General features: G+C 35.4%; 1 non-coding gene and 1 pseudogene across 1 annotated transcript; both read left to right on the forward strand.

The window, feature by feature from the left end:
- The first annotated feature begins 8,147 nt into the window (after positions 1–8,147).
- On the forward strand, positions 8,148–10,859 carry LOC143573937 (uncharacterized; annotated as a pseudogene).
- A 5,143-nt stretch (positions 10,860–16,002) lies between these two features.
- TRNAE-UUC (transfer RNA glutamic acid (anticodon UUC)) lies at positions 16,003–16,074 on the forward strand. Its single transcript has one exon. It is a non-coding gene; the product is annotated as a tRNA-Glu (tRNA).
- The last annotated feature ends 1,557 nt before the right edge of the window (positions 16,075–17,631 follow it).

Raw genomic sequence — 17,631 nt, forward strand, 5'->3', positions numbered from 1 at the left:
GCAAGTGTACCTATCTTATATGTAGAATAGTATTGGTAAGAACCAAGTATCGATCCGTGGACACAAATGTTTCTAATAATAAATCGTTGTTTTACTTCATTCGGAGGTTTTAGTCATTTTGGGGTTAATTTTTGAAATTTTTATAAATTGTAAATACTTATATATATAATATATAGGTGACCAAGACAAGAAATTCCAAACGAGTTGTTCAATTATGCGAAGGTTACCATCTAAGATCAAGAATCCACTCCATTTTAGCATTGATAATTAATATGTAGACATGTGATAAACTTGCCGTAGTAATATATGATAGATAGCTCCTTAAACCTTAAGTGAGCATCTTTGGCACTAAGGAGATGGTATGCGCATTTTAAAGTCCACCCTTTCCTAATGTCATACCATCTCAATGATGTCAATTTAAGTTGGCAAGTAGTTTCATAAAGTAGAAAGATTAGGATTGACTTCAATTTCTCGAATACCAATTCTAACAACTTCGGGTGGTTGTAGTTCATCACACAACCTCCCCTTGGTTGATTTAAGTAGGTTATAATTACACATTCCGGTAACATGTGGTTTCTTTAACTAATTTGATATCCTAAGCAAAGCCATTTTCGGATTACCAAGGTTTAGAAAAATACACCATAACTTATATCTCATCATTTCTAAGTACAATATAAGGATCCATGTTTCGATAATGTATCAAAGTATTTCTATCTTTCAAGAACATGAATCGATCATGAACGATTGCCAATGATATTGACAACCACCAACTTTGAATTTGTGATTTAAGATGGTGAAACATTTCTCATCAAAAGATAATTGTAATATAACCATGTACTTTACTAGACTACATCACATGTCTTGATTAATTATCAAGTAAAACAAAGCTTCTTCATAGATTTTAGATGGTAAAAGGAGTTTAGCTCATAATGAGCATAATGATAAATATTAAGATGATTGATAATAACAAATACATGATTAAACTTGGAACAATCTAACCAAATGTAGATGAATCTTTCTTCTTAATGATGGTAATGATGGTTGATGATGATGATTAGTGGTGATGACCTCCAAACATTCAAACTCTTCACTAGATCTTCAAGGTGAGTGTTAGTGTGTGTTTTTATAAGCGAAAACCGGAGAGGATTCTTTTCAAGGCACACTTGATGAATGCAACATGAGCCACTATTTATAGGCAATCTTGATGATGAGGCACGGCCCCGTGCATGACGAGCACGGCCCCGTGTACATTTATGACATGTGCCAGATTTGTTTTGTCTTTTGTGTGAGGTGGAAACGGCCCCGTGGTTAGCAGGCACGGCCCCGTGGTTTTTAGTGACATGTGCTCAATTCTTCTTTGTCTATTCTGCATTTCCGTCCATGGCCCCGTGCATGCTGAGCACGGCCCCGTGTTTTTGTTTCTCAGATTTTGTCTTTTCTTGTGTCAGAAGCATGGGGGCGTGTTTCTTGAGACACTGGGGCGTGTTTCTTTGTTTTCTTATGTTTTCTTCTGTTTTTCTTCGTCTTTTTGCTCGTTTCTTTGTTTGGGGTTTGGTTTCACCTGAAATTATGTTTTATTATGATAAGTAGCCTTTTATGCTATGTTATTGGATAGAAATTGCAGTTTTTAGAGATTATTTAATGCCGAAAAGATGTATATTTCTATCTACATCAGAGTCTAACTACCCGACTCACGATCTGGAGCTTGCAGCAGTGGTCTTGGCTTTGAAGATATGGAGACATTACTTATATGGGACCAAATGCATCATCTACTCAGACCACAAAAGTTTAAAGTATTTCTTCGAACAAAAGGATTTGAATATGAAGCAACGTAGATGGTTGGAGTTAATAAAAGTTTATGATTGTGAAATCCTATATCATCCAGGGAAGGCAAATGTAGTTGCTGATGCTCTTAGCAGAAAAGAAAAATATTCAACTCTTAAGGTCAGATTGTATAAGTTAATCTTGAGCTCTGAGCTAATGACACAATTAAAGGCAACTCAGACCGAGGCTTTAAAGGAGGAAAATGTAAAGAAAGAAAGGATATTTGGACAAGTTAAGGACTTAAATGAAAATTCAAATGGTGTTAAGTTAAGGTATGACCGATGGATTCCGAAAATTGGAGAAGTAAGGAAAAGAATTCTTGATGAGGCTCACAAATCTCGATATTCCATTCACCCCGGAGCTACTAAAATGTACTACGATTTAAAAAGAGATTATTGGTGGCCCGGTATGAAACATGACATCGTTAAGTACATAGAAAAGTGTTTAACTTGTCTACAAGTTAAAGCCGAACACCAAAAACCATATGGCAAGTTACAACCTCTTGAAATTCCTACTTGGAAGTGGGAACACTTGACAATGGATTTCATTACTAAGTTACCTTGTACACTTAAAAGTTTCGATAGTATCTGGTTCATAGTAGACCGGTTAACAAAGAGCACCCACTTCCTGCCAATAGGAGAAAGTTACACTTCAGAAAGGCTAGCCAAAATATTCATTAAGGAAATAGTTTCCCGTCACGGGACACCTGTAAGTATTGTATCGGATAGAGACACCCGATTTACTTCACGATTTTGGAAGAAGTTTCATGAAGAAATGGGCACTCGTTTATTGCTTAGTACTGCATACCACCCTCAAACGGATAGCCAAAGTGAAAGGACTATCCAGACCTTAGAAGACATGCTACGTGCATGTGTCTTGGATTTTGGAGGTAGTTTGGATAAATATCTACCATTAGTAGAGTTTTCTTATAACAACAGTTATCACTCTAGCATTGGTATGCCTCCGTATGAAATGTTATATGGAAGGAGATGCAGAACCCCCATATGTTAGGGAGAGATAGGTCAGAAGGACCTAGGAAGTATTGAAGTGGTAAAACTTACTTCCGAGAAACTTGATCAAATTAGAGCTCGATTAAAAGCTGCACAGGATCGACAAAAATCATATGCTTATAAGCGTAGGCGCCGAATTGAATTTGAAGTCAGAAATTTAGTCATGTTAAAAGTTTCTCTTTGGAAAGGAATTATTCGATTCAGAAAACGTGGAAAATTAAGCCCTCGATATATAGGACCTTTCAAAATCATCGAACGCGTAGGAAAGGTAGCTTATCGTTTAAACCTACCCCAAGAATTGAAGGGTATCCATAATACTTTCCATGTGTCACATTTGAGAAAATGCTTAACCGATGAAAGTACCTACGTACCATTAAACGATATTGAGGTGGACAACAAACTCAACTACATAGAAGAGCCTGTGGCTATCCTAGATCAAAAGGTGAAGAAGCTCAGAAATAAAGAAATTGTCCAAGTTAAAGTACAATGGAAACATAGAAAAGGATCTGAGGCAACTTGGGAATCTGAAAAAGAAATGCGAGAGAATTATCCTCACTTGTTCTCTACATAAATGGTTTCGAGGACGAAACCCTCATTTGGTAGGGGATATTTGTAACATCTTGTTTTATGGTTATAAATAAAATATATAAAGTGTATGTTTTAAATATTGACAAACGAGTAAAATGATTACATGAGGTATGAGATGTTGAGGCCAAGCAGTTAGTATTAGAAGACACCGTATAAATTTATTATATTTGACATTGTTCCGTTTTTAATGAAACTTAGGTCGAAACGTAGAGAAAAATGGGTATGTTTCAACGACATATTTGTAATTTTATAAAACATTATATTTTAAAAGTTATAAAAGAAAAACAATATTTGAGCTAAATTAATAATAATAATAATAATAATAATAGTAATAATAATAATACGATCATAAAAATCTTTCAAGTCCACGTAGAGGGATGAATCTTCCCTATTAAGACTTATATTTTATTATTATATAGAATTTAGTAAATTAAACCGACGTAAACGAGTCGGTTAACTTTACCTTCATATATCTAGACATTTCTTTCTTTATTATTTCAAAAAAAAATCCCTTTCAAAGTTTCTTTCTCGTCAGTAGACGCACAGCATAAAGGTATCTCTTTTAATATTTTTAGTTATTTATATATTAAGTTATTAAAGATAAATTTTTAATACGGAGTTGATCGTAGGATTATTAATACAATTTTTATTTATATTTGAATAATAGATTATCGAAAGGTTTAAGGGTAGCAAGCCATTAGAATAGGGCGTAAGACCTTAACATAACTAGTCTAGTATGTGCACAACTAGATTGTTGGCTGGTATGACCATTTTGGTCAAGAATGGTTAAGATAAAATGTAAATTGATTGGATATGGTTGTTGAACCATAATATGTCTGGACTTGAATAGCTGTGCACGATAATAACAATTGTTATGCGAAAGGCCTACAACTATTAGGATATTATCTCATAAATATAAATAAGTAACCTAGTTTATTAATTTATAGATTCAAGTTAAAGTGGGATAAGCCATAGTGGCTGAAAAAAGCCTGTTCAGGTGAGTTACTTAAACTATTTTCAAAACTCTGATACATGCTCATAAAACTGTTTGGACTGTGATTGATCTGGTATTTGCATGGCGTATATGGTGTGGCACCCAAGGTGTTATATATATTATAATGATCATTATATTTTCCCGAGGGGACACACTTAATACAGCAGTAGACGTACGTAAAGTCTGTATGTGTGAATATATAATGTTGACCTGGCTTTAACGTGAAGCGGGCGGGTTATAATTATGGCATGACATGCAATGAGCTCATACTTGATCAATAAAATTGTTTTAGTATAAGTTTATTAAATATGTCGGTTTATGTGACACCAGCTGTGTGCTGACGTATTTTTACCCGAGCATGTTTTTCAGGTTGGTAAATAAGGGCATGGAGTTAGCTGCTAAGTGTTGGAATAGTTAGACGTTTTATATTATTACCGTTACGTTTTGTAGTATGTGTAATAGTTAGACATGTAACAAATATTTTAGTAGTTCCTTTTTTATATAAGATTATGTTTCCGCTGTAAGTATGTGCCGACTGGTCACTGTTAGTGCCCCATCCTGGGTGGGGTGTGACAAATAATATATATAAAATGTACATTAACATTCAATTCTTTAAGATATCTTCATATCGAAGAAAACTATAATAATTTTTTTTATTTTTTTTTTAAATACTCAGTCTTAAAAATCATAGACTAATTTTTCATATTTTATATTTATTATAAGTCTATTGTGATAGTTGAACAACAACGTTTTTATAAGGATAACATAAAAGTTGTTCAACAAGAAATATCTTGTGTCTTTTTGTCTATGGCCAAGTATGGAATGTATAACATTTTTGTGAAAGACTTTAGCTACATCTTTCACATCGAAATGCTTCATTGTTATAAATGTTGCTTTCAGTAGCATTGCTTCATCATTGTATATCGATGGTAAAACAACTCATTTTTTATTTAAAATTCAAATATATTTCATGATATAAAACGACTATATTTGTAATACATTTTTTTTACATAATATAAAGAGACTTAATTATTATTTTTTATTTGTATTAAATTATTAATTGTAATTTATACATTAATTTATCACGTGTTATACACGGGTTTTTATAAAGCTAGTATATAAATATTAAAAGGAATAATGTAAACAAGCCCGTAATTTTGCTTAAAATCAGTTTCCTATGTGGTACTGAGGGATGATAAAGCGCTTTGACAACACATTGTCTAAATGTTTAAAGTAGGAAAGCAAAGCAAAGATACTTTTGGAAAATATAATTTTAAATAAGTTTTATAGTTTTATCAATTATAAAAGATATGGGTGTTCAAAACTATCCGAATTCAAATCCGTATCGAATTATCCGAATACCGAAAATTCGGATATCCGAATCCCGGATATCCAAAAATTCGGATTCGGATAGCAGCTTTCAGATTTTTCGAATATCCGAATTATCCGGTATTTTAATTTTAATATTTTTAAAATTTTATTATATATTATAAATAATAACAAAACCCTATAACGGATCTCATCATCTCAGTATCACGCCTTAACATAACTAAGCCATACGACAAGCAAGCAGACGCGTCTTTTTAACTCACACCACATCGGTCATAACACCACAACTTTTCCGGCGACACCAGCAGGTCCACCGCCGTCAGCCATCACATAACAAACAGAGTCACGGCGGCACAAGCAGAGTCGCCGTCTAGCACCACCGATCCACCGTACATCTCCAGCCAGTCAGCCGTCGTCCGTATTTGGTTGTTGTACGTCTCCAGCCAATCAACCGTACGTCTCCAGCACCACCGGTCCACCGTATTTATGATTTATTGGATTTGGAAATTTGAATTCTTAAGATGATGATGTATGGGGTTCTGATATCCGATCACTATCCGAAAGGTTGGGATATACGGTTTTGAACAACCCTAAATTTAAAGATTAAAAAAATATATATTATAATGTTAAAAAAATATATTATATTAAGAAAACTGAGGTTTTTTGGCCAACGTGTAATGGGTTGAAAGTCAAAGATGGGCTCTTCCCTAGTGGGATTGGTAGACCAGAGAGAGGGGTAAAACTCCTTGGAGGGGCTGTTAGTCGAAATCCCTACTTTATTAAGGAGTTGGCGAGGCGGAGAGCATCTCGTGCGGTTGATCTTATGAAACTCTTACCTTGCCATAGGGATCCCCAGAGCGAACTCCTCCTGCTTAGGTCTTGCATGGGGGTTGCTAAGTTGCTTTTTGGGTTACGAACATGCCACCCCCATATGATGGATGATGCCGTATCCTGTTTTGATAAGGGGCTACGAGAAGCCATCGAAGACATAGTTGTATGTGGAGGCCTGGTGATCTTCAGTAGCGACTTGCATCTTTACCGATGTGCTTAAGGGGTTTAGGCCTTCTTTCGGCTCATGATGTTGGGGTTTACGCTTTTGTAGCGTCGAGGGCTCAGTCTTGGAAGCTACAGAATCACATCTTAAGGAATAGTGGAGTTGTCGACCTGGACCCAGACTACGTGCAGGCCCTGGAACGCCTAAATGGCGCTCTCCCAGACTTTGACATTGGCGGTTTCTCTAATATGGACACCGCCCCACCAAAGCCTCAAAAAACTTTGGCGAATGCCCTTTTTGGAAAAATCACTCAGAGCCTGGGAGAAGTTTTTGGATTGTCCCCCGACAAAAGGCGGTTATTGAATGCTTACAAGGTCCTCATGCCCAAGATTTTCTGACCGTCATCCCGATTGATGGCTTGGGTCAAAGCATGTCTGCGGTCGAGTATAGGGCCATTCTTAAGTACCGTTTGATGGTCCCAATGTACCCAGAAGACGAAACATGTCCGATATGCCGTAAGGCTTGCCTGGATAAATTCGGAGAGCATGCGGTTCATTGCAAGGAGATGCCTGGGTTCAAATACCGACATGATTGGGTGCGGGACGTTCTTTGGGACATCTTAAGGCGAGCTGGGATATCAGCTAAAAAGGAAGCCCCCATAAACTTCCTTACAGACCCCACGGAAGGGAGATCCACTCTACGACCGGCAGATTTGCTCGTCTTTGGTTGGGCCGGGGGAAAACACACTTGTGTTGACCTCACAGGGGTATCTCCCTTAGCTGGTTTGAGGGATAATGGGTTTGTAGCTGGGCAAGCAATGAAAAGGGCTGAAACGAAGAAGGTGGAGAAACATGCTAAAGCCTGCGAAGAGAAGCAACATGTTTTTGTCCCTCTGGCTTTTGATACATTTGGCTCCTTGGCACCGGAAGCTATCCGTTTTCTAACCAGGGTCCAACAGGTTGTGCATAGTAATGTGTCGACTCCAAAGGGGCAGGGGTATGTCTTTAGCAGGTTAGGGTTTGCAATTCAGAAAGGGGTGACGGCGCAGCTTGTTGCCTGCTATGTTGATGTAATATTATGTTTCTACATATTGGAATGGAATCCTCAAAGTGGGGAGCACCAACTACTTCATTTAAAAAAAAAAAAAAATCCTAGATCTAACAGGGCTGTACTTTTAACCTACGAAGTACAAAGCCCCAACTCAACTATAACCCCTTATATATTATCTCCTACTATTGTTTGATCCTTTACCCATGTAACTAATTCGAACAACCCATATATTTGATTTGAGAAAAAAAAATACGAGTCCGATTTAGAAACTGGTAAGAAAAGGGTTTTTTTTCTTGATTAAATAACCCTATTTTTCTTTTTTTGTTGATTAAAATAGTTTGAATTATTGTTATGGTAGATGGAGCTAAAGCAGATTTCTTGTAATGATCAGTATGCAAATTACCAGTTGTTTATGGATGACGTGCTGGAATCCTATTGTGGAATCAATAAGCCTAATGGACGAATCCGAGCATGTTTCCATGGATGGGCTATTCTTTCCAACCATCCAGATAATGTCCTGATGTCTCTTTGGAACCCGAGTACCTCTAAGTTGATTGCTCTCCCACCTTGGTTTGGTTCTTCTGATCATGCTTGCTGTTTGTCATCTCCTCCTGGTGATCCAGGATCGGTTTTTCTGTTGTTATCAAAAGCAATTCCTGGCATTGTTTTCTGTCTGCTAGACCGTAAAAGAAAGGGGCTAAAATGGACTAAGATGTCATATGCTAAACAGATCCAGAGCATAAGCGGTGTAGATGACCGTATCCTAGAATGTCCAACTTGTTGAATGGCAAAGTATATGCCATGACCAGCTTGGGGCCCTATTATAGGTATGTTATAGAGGTTGGCATTGTGGTTAAAGATAAAGAAGACGTGATAAGTCTAAAGCAGGTTGTGAAAGTTCCCGATGCTCCAGATTTTAGTTTTCACACCATCTATTCTTTTTTGAAAGGATATGGTACACAATTGTTCTACATTGAAATAAGTTTTAAAGATGAAATGACGATTCTCGAGGCACGTTTGTTTAAACTAGATATGACTGGTATGATGTGGAAGGAATTGGAAGACCTCAAAGGTGCTTCGTTTTTCCTGGAATTATCTTCATACTCGGCATTCTACAAGTCTGCAGTTGGCTCACGGATTGGAGGTTGCGTTCATGTTCTTGGTTGGGAGAACAAAATAATCTCTTTCCATGTCAAAGATAGAGCCATGTCTCGATCTCCAACGCCCTATATGGCACGAGAAAGCCAGGTGTTAGTATGGGCTATGCTTGAATGCAGGTATTGCTTTTATTTATTTTAGGTACATTTCTTAAACAAATTGTAGCTAGAATGTGTTTACTTATCATCATGTTTTGCGTAGGTTGTTAGAAGCTAACTGTCATGAAGCTAAACAGGAGAAGGACATTGAGATAGTCATACGATCAGTTAACCGTGATGAGACTGAATTTGATAACACAACAAGTGAGTCACACCTGCTCAATGTTCCATTTCATATTTTGCAAATGATTTCGGAGCGTTGTTCTGACGCTGAGATCCAGAGTTTCCGTGCTACATGCAAATATTGTTATTTAGCAACACCATTATGGAGCCCTGCTTGCGGTGCGCACATATGATGTATATATGTGTGAACCCTCGGGTGGGCAAAAGTGAAATTGCACTAATTTTGACGTTATTTTACTAATCTCGTGAAAATAACGTTAAAAGTGACGGACGGTTAATCAGGCATCATGTAGTGGCATTGATAGCTGAAAGATAAGGGTATATGCACCGATCAGCCGGTGTCCCGATGATTGAGTGCTATGTGCCTTATGTCCAAGGCTTGATGCAAAACTACTATCGAGCCGGGGGTCTCACCGGAAGCAGCCTCTCTATCCCTATGGGGTAGAGGTAAGGCTGCCTACATCTTACCCTCCTCAGACCCTACCATAGCTTTGCTATTGGTGGGATATACTGAGTACGATGATGATGATGATGATTATGGAGACCGCAGATGTGTTCACCATGGTTCTTGGTGTTAGACAATTATACAGGCACCCTCATTTTCGTAGATCCAATCTGCAGTAACAAGTGTTTTAAAAACGTGCCTCTAGAACTCACGGGTGATTGCTAGTGCGAGATATTATGTTCCAAGTATGGTTGGCTGTTGATATCTAAATTTCTTGGATGGGAGCTAGTGTTCTTTAACCCATTTATAGGTAAAATCCGTAAGCTTCCGAAGATGCCTGGTGATTTTAGAAGCATTTGTTTTTCAACACCACCTACCTCTCCCGATTGTATGGTTGTTGGGTTCGCAACACACGAGCCCTTTCATGTCTACATCCACTTTATGTCTCGGAAACCACCATCATGGCATGCATATCGTTTGGATTTTGGCACTAATGATCCATTTTCTTTTCACCTTCCTACTTTCAGTGGCCGGGATATTTATGCATTGTGTAACAATGGAAGGATTGTTGCTTTTAGAGACATTGGTAAAGAAGGTTTCTCTTGGGAGGTTGTTCAAGACAACGCTCCTGGAAGTTGTTGCAAAACTCGGTCAAAGTTATATCTATCAAAATGTGATCCAACATCTTTTACTTGTTATTGTGAGCGAATTTGGAGAATCCGTTGAGGTGTTCAAACTAAACGATTCTACAAAAGAATGGGAGAAAATAGATAGTTTAGGAACGCACATGATCTGTATTTCTGAATCATCATGCATCTGCCTCGAAGCCAAATTACCACAAATGAGGAAGAAGATCTACTTTCCAAGATTATTACGCAAGTCGCAGGTGTTCTATTCTCTCAACACATGCAGGTATCACACATTTGATGACAAAATTATCCAAGAAAGTTTCGGTGTCAATTTACTCGGGACTAGACATCATTGGAGCCCTCATACATGGATTGAATATGGTTGGTTTTAAGATAAGAGTTCGCGACACATTAGACCTCTCATAAGAGAACTGGGGCTATATTGCAATATACACCAAGGAGTTTATAAAGTTTCAAATGAGTTAGCAAATATTAATTAATAGAAGTTTAAAGTTTTAATATTAGTACATCGTTTTAGCCTGGCTATGCTGGGTTGTTGCAACCTTAGCCACTTTATATACCATAGCCCTATTACAACCTAGTTAAAAGCCTTTGATTTATGTGATTTTTCATGTAAGTTGGTGTAGATTTGATCCTCTTACAAGCAGCATATAATGACAATGTTTCATGAATTGGTAGGCGATGAGCGATACACGTAAATACTAGTAAATTTTTACTAGATAAAGAAATTAAACCGAGTGAAGTAAAATTGTGAGGAGTACTGTAAGTTAATGAATAAAAATTAAAAAGAATCATACAGCCTAGTGCACTTTGTTGAATGTTGTTTTGTTATTCAAGAAGTCATTTTAACTCTGGTGGTTTGTACTAATACATGTCTACACTTTAAAAATCGTTTATGCTTTGGGATCGCTAATCTGCTAGGAATTGCTTTATCTGTTTTTATTGCTTATGTTAGTTGGAGTGTAGTTTGAGAGTTTGCTTGAGAACAAACAAAGCTAAGCTCAAGTGTAAAGATGTTTAATATGAGCTAAATTGAACATAAATTATATAAATATTTTATATATTCGTTTTAATTTAATAGTACTTTTAATTAATTTATATATATTTAAATTTTGCATGTTTCAATTGATAACAAGCTAAAATATTAAACATTTGATTTGTGATTAAGAAATTATTAACTCCAAATAATAAATTGGTTTGTGGGCTTAAAGGTTTCCCATATGAGAACCATTATGAATTTGGTTATATTTTTTTGAGTTTATTTTTCGTTTGGTTACCGCCTGTAGTGTGCGATTTCATAGTGTGAGTACATAGTAAGAAACAACGAAACAATTTCGATATCTTTTTGTTTATACTACGACTATATTTTTGGTTTTCTTCTTGATTTCTCATTAGAGCAATATGAGATGAGATATAGTTTTATTTGAAACCTTGAAGTGCCAAGTGATACAAAGATGGTTAAATTAGGTGTCAAGTGGCATAACTATATTTTTGTTTATTATATTAAGGATGATTTTTCATGTTTTCTCTTTTCAGCGGCACCAAAATAGAGGTTGTTCGTATTAAAGACTGTAAGAAAGACAACTATTTAGATGGAACTAAAACAAATGTGTTTAGTAAATGTAAATTTTTATTTTTTATTTTTATTTTTCCAATTAAATTCAAGTTAAATTAAATAATAATGGAATACATTTGAAATATATGACAATGGACCTGTAGTCGATGCATCAACTGAAATAATATGTTAGTTGTAAAATAAAATAAATATGTATCCCCTAAAATTTAATTATAAGCATGTAATATCGTTCTCCGAATTTATAAGATAAGCTTTTGATCTTCTAGACATCGCCTTATCACTTGACAAAACAAATACATTTATAAAAAGGATTCATATGAAAGGTAGAAGAAGTATAAAATAGCATTAACGATGAATTTAAAGTGTAAATAACATGAAGAAAATTTATATTGACCCACCACCTCATACAGTCCGGTTTGGTTTATACGGCCCATAAATATAAAAATCGTAAACCAAACCGTTGGTCATGATTTTACACAACTTTTAGTGGGGGTACCGCCTTTATGTTTATTGTATCGGTGATGAACGGTCGTTTTTTTATAAAACAACTTCATTTTAATATTCTAGTTTAACGCCTAATTAAATTTTATTTTATATATTTATTTAGTTATGAAATAATGAAATGGTTCCTGCATATTTTTTAGGAGAGCTATAAAAAAGTTATCATCCAATAGGTACATGTAAATTTTATATAAAAATCACGTGTAATATGGTGTTTGTAACCCAGGTATATAATATATGTATAACATAGTATAAACATAAACAACTTATTTAAAGACGAATTTCATTTCAAGATGGTAAGTTTGGCCGGTTTACTGGTTTTAAAGGCAACCAAGAAGACATCTAGTTGATATACATGTAATTCACATGTACTTAAAAGTGTGAAGAATGCAATATTAATATATGATGCACAATATAAAATACGTAATTGGATGTAGGACTTGTTGTATATAAGGTAAATTGATTGAAGGGGAACATAGCTATGAAAGTCTCATCATGTGTGTTTGTGAGTATGAACACTATCAAATAAATGTGTTTAGTCCTAAGGAATGAAGAAGACCATAGAAATTTAGTTTTCGTTGTTGTTGTTGACGGAAATCACTAATGGAAATAAACAAATTTTACTTTAACTAATAGCTACTGTATATTAGATTATTAGTTATATACGTAATTAGTGATATGCAACTTAAAGGAAATCACTAATTATTGCTTGATAATGAAATTTTATTTCCACAGAAGAAAGAATTCAAAAATCAAGGAATACATTTACTTGTGTATATGGAAGGTTTTAATTTCTTCATTTTAATTTAATAATAAATATTTATGACCTAAAGCTTCAAATATAGCGAAGCGTGCCACTTGGCAAAATATTAGGCCAATTAGGGGTGATTGGTTCAACCATCATGTCACACCCTCAAAATCCACTAACGGAGTTTTACCGTCAGAGGGTGTGAACTAACAGGATCGGAATCATTAGTTATAATCAAACACCATATTCAAAGTTTTTTTTTAAACCACAAATATTAAAGTTTAAATACGTGCGGAAGCGTAAATCATAAACCAAGTGTTGCGTCACGCAGGACGACTTAAAACCCAATTAATAACAGTTTAAAAACAAGTTTGCAAAAACGATAGTGTTCAATGAAATGCATGTTCCTATACCGCGCGTCCGCCTCGGCTACCTGAGAATAACATACTAAAAGTGTCAACACAGGGTTGGTGAGTTTACATATATAAAAAAAGATAATGTTTGCGTTTACGTGTTTGCATTTGCGTTACCAGATAATGTTAAGTCAATTATATATCGATAGGTAGCTAGCCTATAAAACAAGTATTACTAAGTGTTCGACACCGAAGCTGACTGTTTATCAATTGTCTTGCCACCATGTCTACCACGACCATGGAAAATGTGTTAGCCAAGATTACCCCCTCTCGACCTGCCGTCGAGTTTAGAGTTGGGTAGGGTTTGTCAAACCCAGTAGTACTACTCAACAGTGACTCGCTATTATACAAATACTAAACGGTTCGATGTTATGAAGGACTTTGGTTGGTTTGTTTGCCACTTAGCCTTACAAGTGATATATAACTAATAACAAAATCTAAAGCGTTTGGAGTATGTTATCTCCCCCTAATAAAAGCGTTTAAAAGAGTAAAAAGGGGACGTGAAACTCACTGTTTGCGAAGAATTCAAAAACAAGTCAACCGAGAGATGCGCGTCACAGAAAATCCTCACTAGCGCTCTAAAACAAGAATGGGATTTTCTAAGTATTGGAACTATTATTGAGTCTCTAGACTCAGCACATAATACCTATGCATGAGATACGTTTCGTGTTTCGTTTGTGAATTATGTGTGACTCGACAAACACATTGGTGACACGTTACATGTGTAAACAACTACATAAGTATCAAGTACTAACATTGTACATTACTAGTAATTATTCCCCACAAGGCAATTTAGTCAAAAACATAGCAAATATCGATCAACAAACACGTTTCATGTATTTTCACATAGTTCAGCAGCTAGTTTTATCAAGACAGAATTCTACTTGGAAAGATTACTCAATTCAACAGATCATAACATATCAATTAATTTACCAAAAATCGTCACAGAAGCACACATGAGCTAGGTTTCCAGAACTCTTTTTATTGTATTTTTATTCCACATAGATTTCTCACAATAATCAAAACATTACAGTAAACTCACAGCAGTCAAAATCATGCGCAACAGAATGATATTTGTTATTCCCGTTAAATGGTAAATTCAATTAATGCAAGACCAATTGGGTTAGATTCTTAACTCAAAATGTTAACTTCCAGAAGTGGAACCAACCCATTTGGTCTTGTAGTTTATGAGACATGATAATTTCAAAACAGCTTAACAGCAGACCTCACAATTCAGACTTGCACTACAGTTTTGTAAAATAATAAAAGTTAACTTTTACACGTCCAAAAATTACAAATTTGGACTCTTTAGAAACTAGACTCAACCTAGTACACTGTAGTGTTAATAATTTCGACCAATTACTACATTAACATCCAGTTACAGTCGTCTAAACATCAATTTAACAATCTGTCCAGTACCAGTTTACATCAAAACTCAACATAACAACAATCTATGAACCATAATCCATGCATATAACACTCTAGACACAAGATTTACCAACCATGCATATCAATTTTACGTTACACACATAGTTAGGGTTTTACTTGAAAGTTTAAAATCAAAGAACAAGTAATTAACAAGCAATTGTAACACAACTAGTTATCAATTCACTAGCAAATCATCATCAAACATGCTATCAAACCCTAACTCATCTTAATCATCAATTTCGAGAATTAGGGTTTTGATTAACCCATTCAATATTAAAATTAAACACATAGAATGCATAGAGTAGTTGTTAATTACCTTCCTAGCACCTTAATTCTTCAACAAAACTTGAAACAAGGTTGTATGTATGTGTGTGTGTGCTCACGGCTGCCAAAGGAGAGGGAGAGGGAGAGGGGGTGAAGGCCGATCGGTTATGGGGAGGGGTTAGGGGGTTAGGGTTTTGTTATTATTTAATATTAATAATGTTACACAATGGTCCCTCTACTTCTAGTTGTTCAAACTCTAGTGTAAAACAATAACTCCTGTCTCTTGCGTTTAATATTTCACATACATATCAAGTAACATATAGGTTAACACATAATTATCAAGTATTTATCTTTTGATATTTGTCGTTTGTTCACCAATGGTTTGAGTCAACTCGTTTGCGTTTCGATGCAATCCCGAAAGACTACATGTGTAGTGATTGTCGAGCGTCATTTAAAACCCTAGTTTAAATGTAATGAGATGTGCGTTATAGTTCTAGTGATCTTAAGTTTGAATTGACGGAGTTTGGATTAACGGAGTTAACCTGAAATTTGACGAGTGTCACACATCATTTTTGTTTATTATAATAATAGATGTATGTACGTATCCGTTTACAGACTTTTGTATAATATTATTTATAAAACAACTTATATATCTTTCCAAAATGAATGAAGCCCAACGCACTTGATAAACAAACTGTTAATTTTTCTAAACAGTGATAACAAGCTTCAATTCCGAAATTGTCGTAGTTGCGTTTGTAGTCCAACGATTAGGATAATTGCCTTTCAAGCAATAGACCCGGGTTCGACTCCCGGTAAACGCAATTTTTGATAAATTTGTTAAAAACACTCTATTGTTTACATTTATGTTAAGATGGACGGGTAGCGTGTTAGAATGTTTTACCTTTTTTTCGTGTTATAACTTTAGCAGGAACTATATAAGATGACTCCAGAGGATTCATACCTTAGATGATATGGTTGTAGATTTTGTTTGTGTTTGTATCAACTAGTCAAATATAAAAATTGCTATGTGGTTGAAGTTCACGCGAAAACATAAATGCATAAAACCCCAACGCGTGACTATTATTGATCTGTGTGTTTTACACTTTTAGGTCAATCCAACAACTCGTTTTGACCATTAATGCATCCGTAATGGTGTGATTAAAAAACGCATATCTTCTTGTTACATCACTATCACATAGACAATGAGTTTTTTTTTTCAATTTTACACGTAAGCCCTTATAATCATTAGTTATTTTTTTAATTGATCCAGCGGAGCCATGCCAATGGGGCATGGGTGGCGCCCATTACGGGTGCTCTTGCTCATACCACCATTTTAGCATATGTTAATTCGTTATTTTTGGCGCATTAGTCTAAGGTTGTTGGTTATGTTTTGATTTTGCAAGATTCTTCTTGCCTGGATTCCCCGAACTAAAATCACAAAAGTGCAGTGGCAGGAAGCATCCTTGTTGATCAGAAGTTGATTGATGAGCTTAACTCAAATGACAAGAGAAAAACTATTATTTCCTCTTGTCCTAGAATTTCTAGTAAGTTTTTGAAGTTTACGTCACAAGTTTTGGATTTGTAATTATACGCATTGAAACTGGTCGGATAGTGTTGAGTCACAGTATCTACTGTGTTATAAGTTATTACAATTTCTGTTCACATGTATACTTAATACCAGCACTTGTTTGAGAAGTAATGTCCTAAAAATGGTGTGTGAATTACACTAAAATGTACATATTATACTTCAAATCTTTAATATCATTCAAGAAATGGTATCAAATATATCATTATATCAAGTTAATATGGATGGAAATCACCGACTAAGTATGTACTGAAAGCTCTCTCTTTTTGTTTTCAAAAATTATATATGTGCTTCTCACTATTCATAAATTTTAGCACGTTTCATTGTCTTCATTATTTGATGTTTAAAAATCTGTTAAACTTAATGTAATGAAACCAAGATACTCTTGTACCTTAAAAAACAAACCTCCCAAATTGGATCCTTTTCATCTTCGTCACTCTCATCACGAAAGGCAACATCCCTTCCTCGGCTTCGGTAACCACTCCCCACAATCCCCCCCCCCCCTTCAAACACGCCTTCAAACACGGTGACAACAACTGTTTCTTTTTTCGTTGCATCATTTTTTTGGCAAATAATAGGCAATGTAAACAGATAAATCAAAACCCACCCCATGTCCGAATCACGCGATCATAAATACACATATCCAGCTGAACTTCATTGTTTTCATATAACACAAATAAACAATGTATTACAAAAGTTTGAATCTTTCCAACATCTCTTGATTAGACATTGAGCAATATATGTTTAATGTATTACAAAAGTTTGTATCCTTTCCACATGGCTTGATCAGAGA

Source organism: Bidens hawaiensis, unplaced genomic scaffold (genome assembly GCF_021521415.1).
Source record: "Bidens hawaiensis isolate Kalapana, Puna unplaced genomic scaffold, B.hawaiensis_p1.1 tig00026727_1, whole genome shotgun sequence".
Lineage (NCBI taxonomy): Eukaryota > Viridiplantae > Streptophyta > Magnoliopsida > Asterales > Asteraceae > Bidens > Bidens hawaiensis.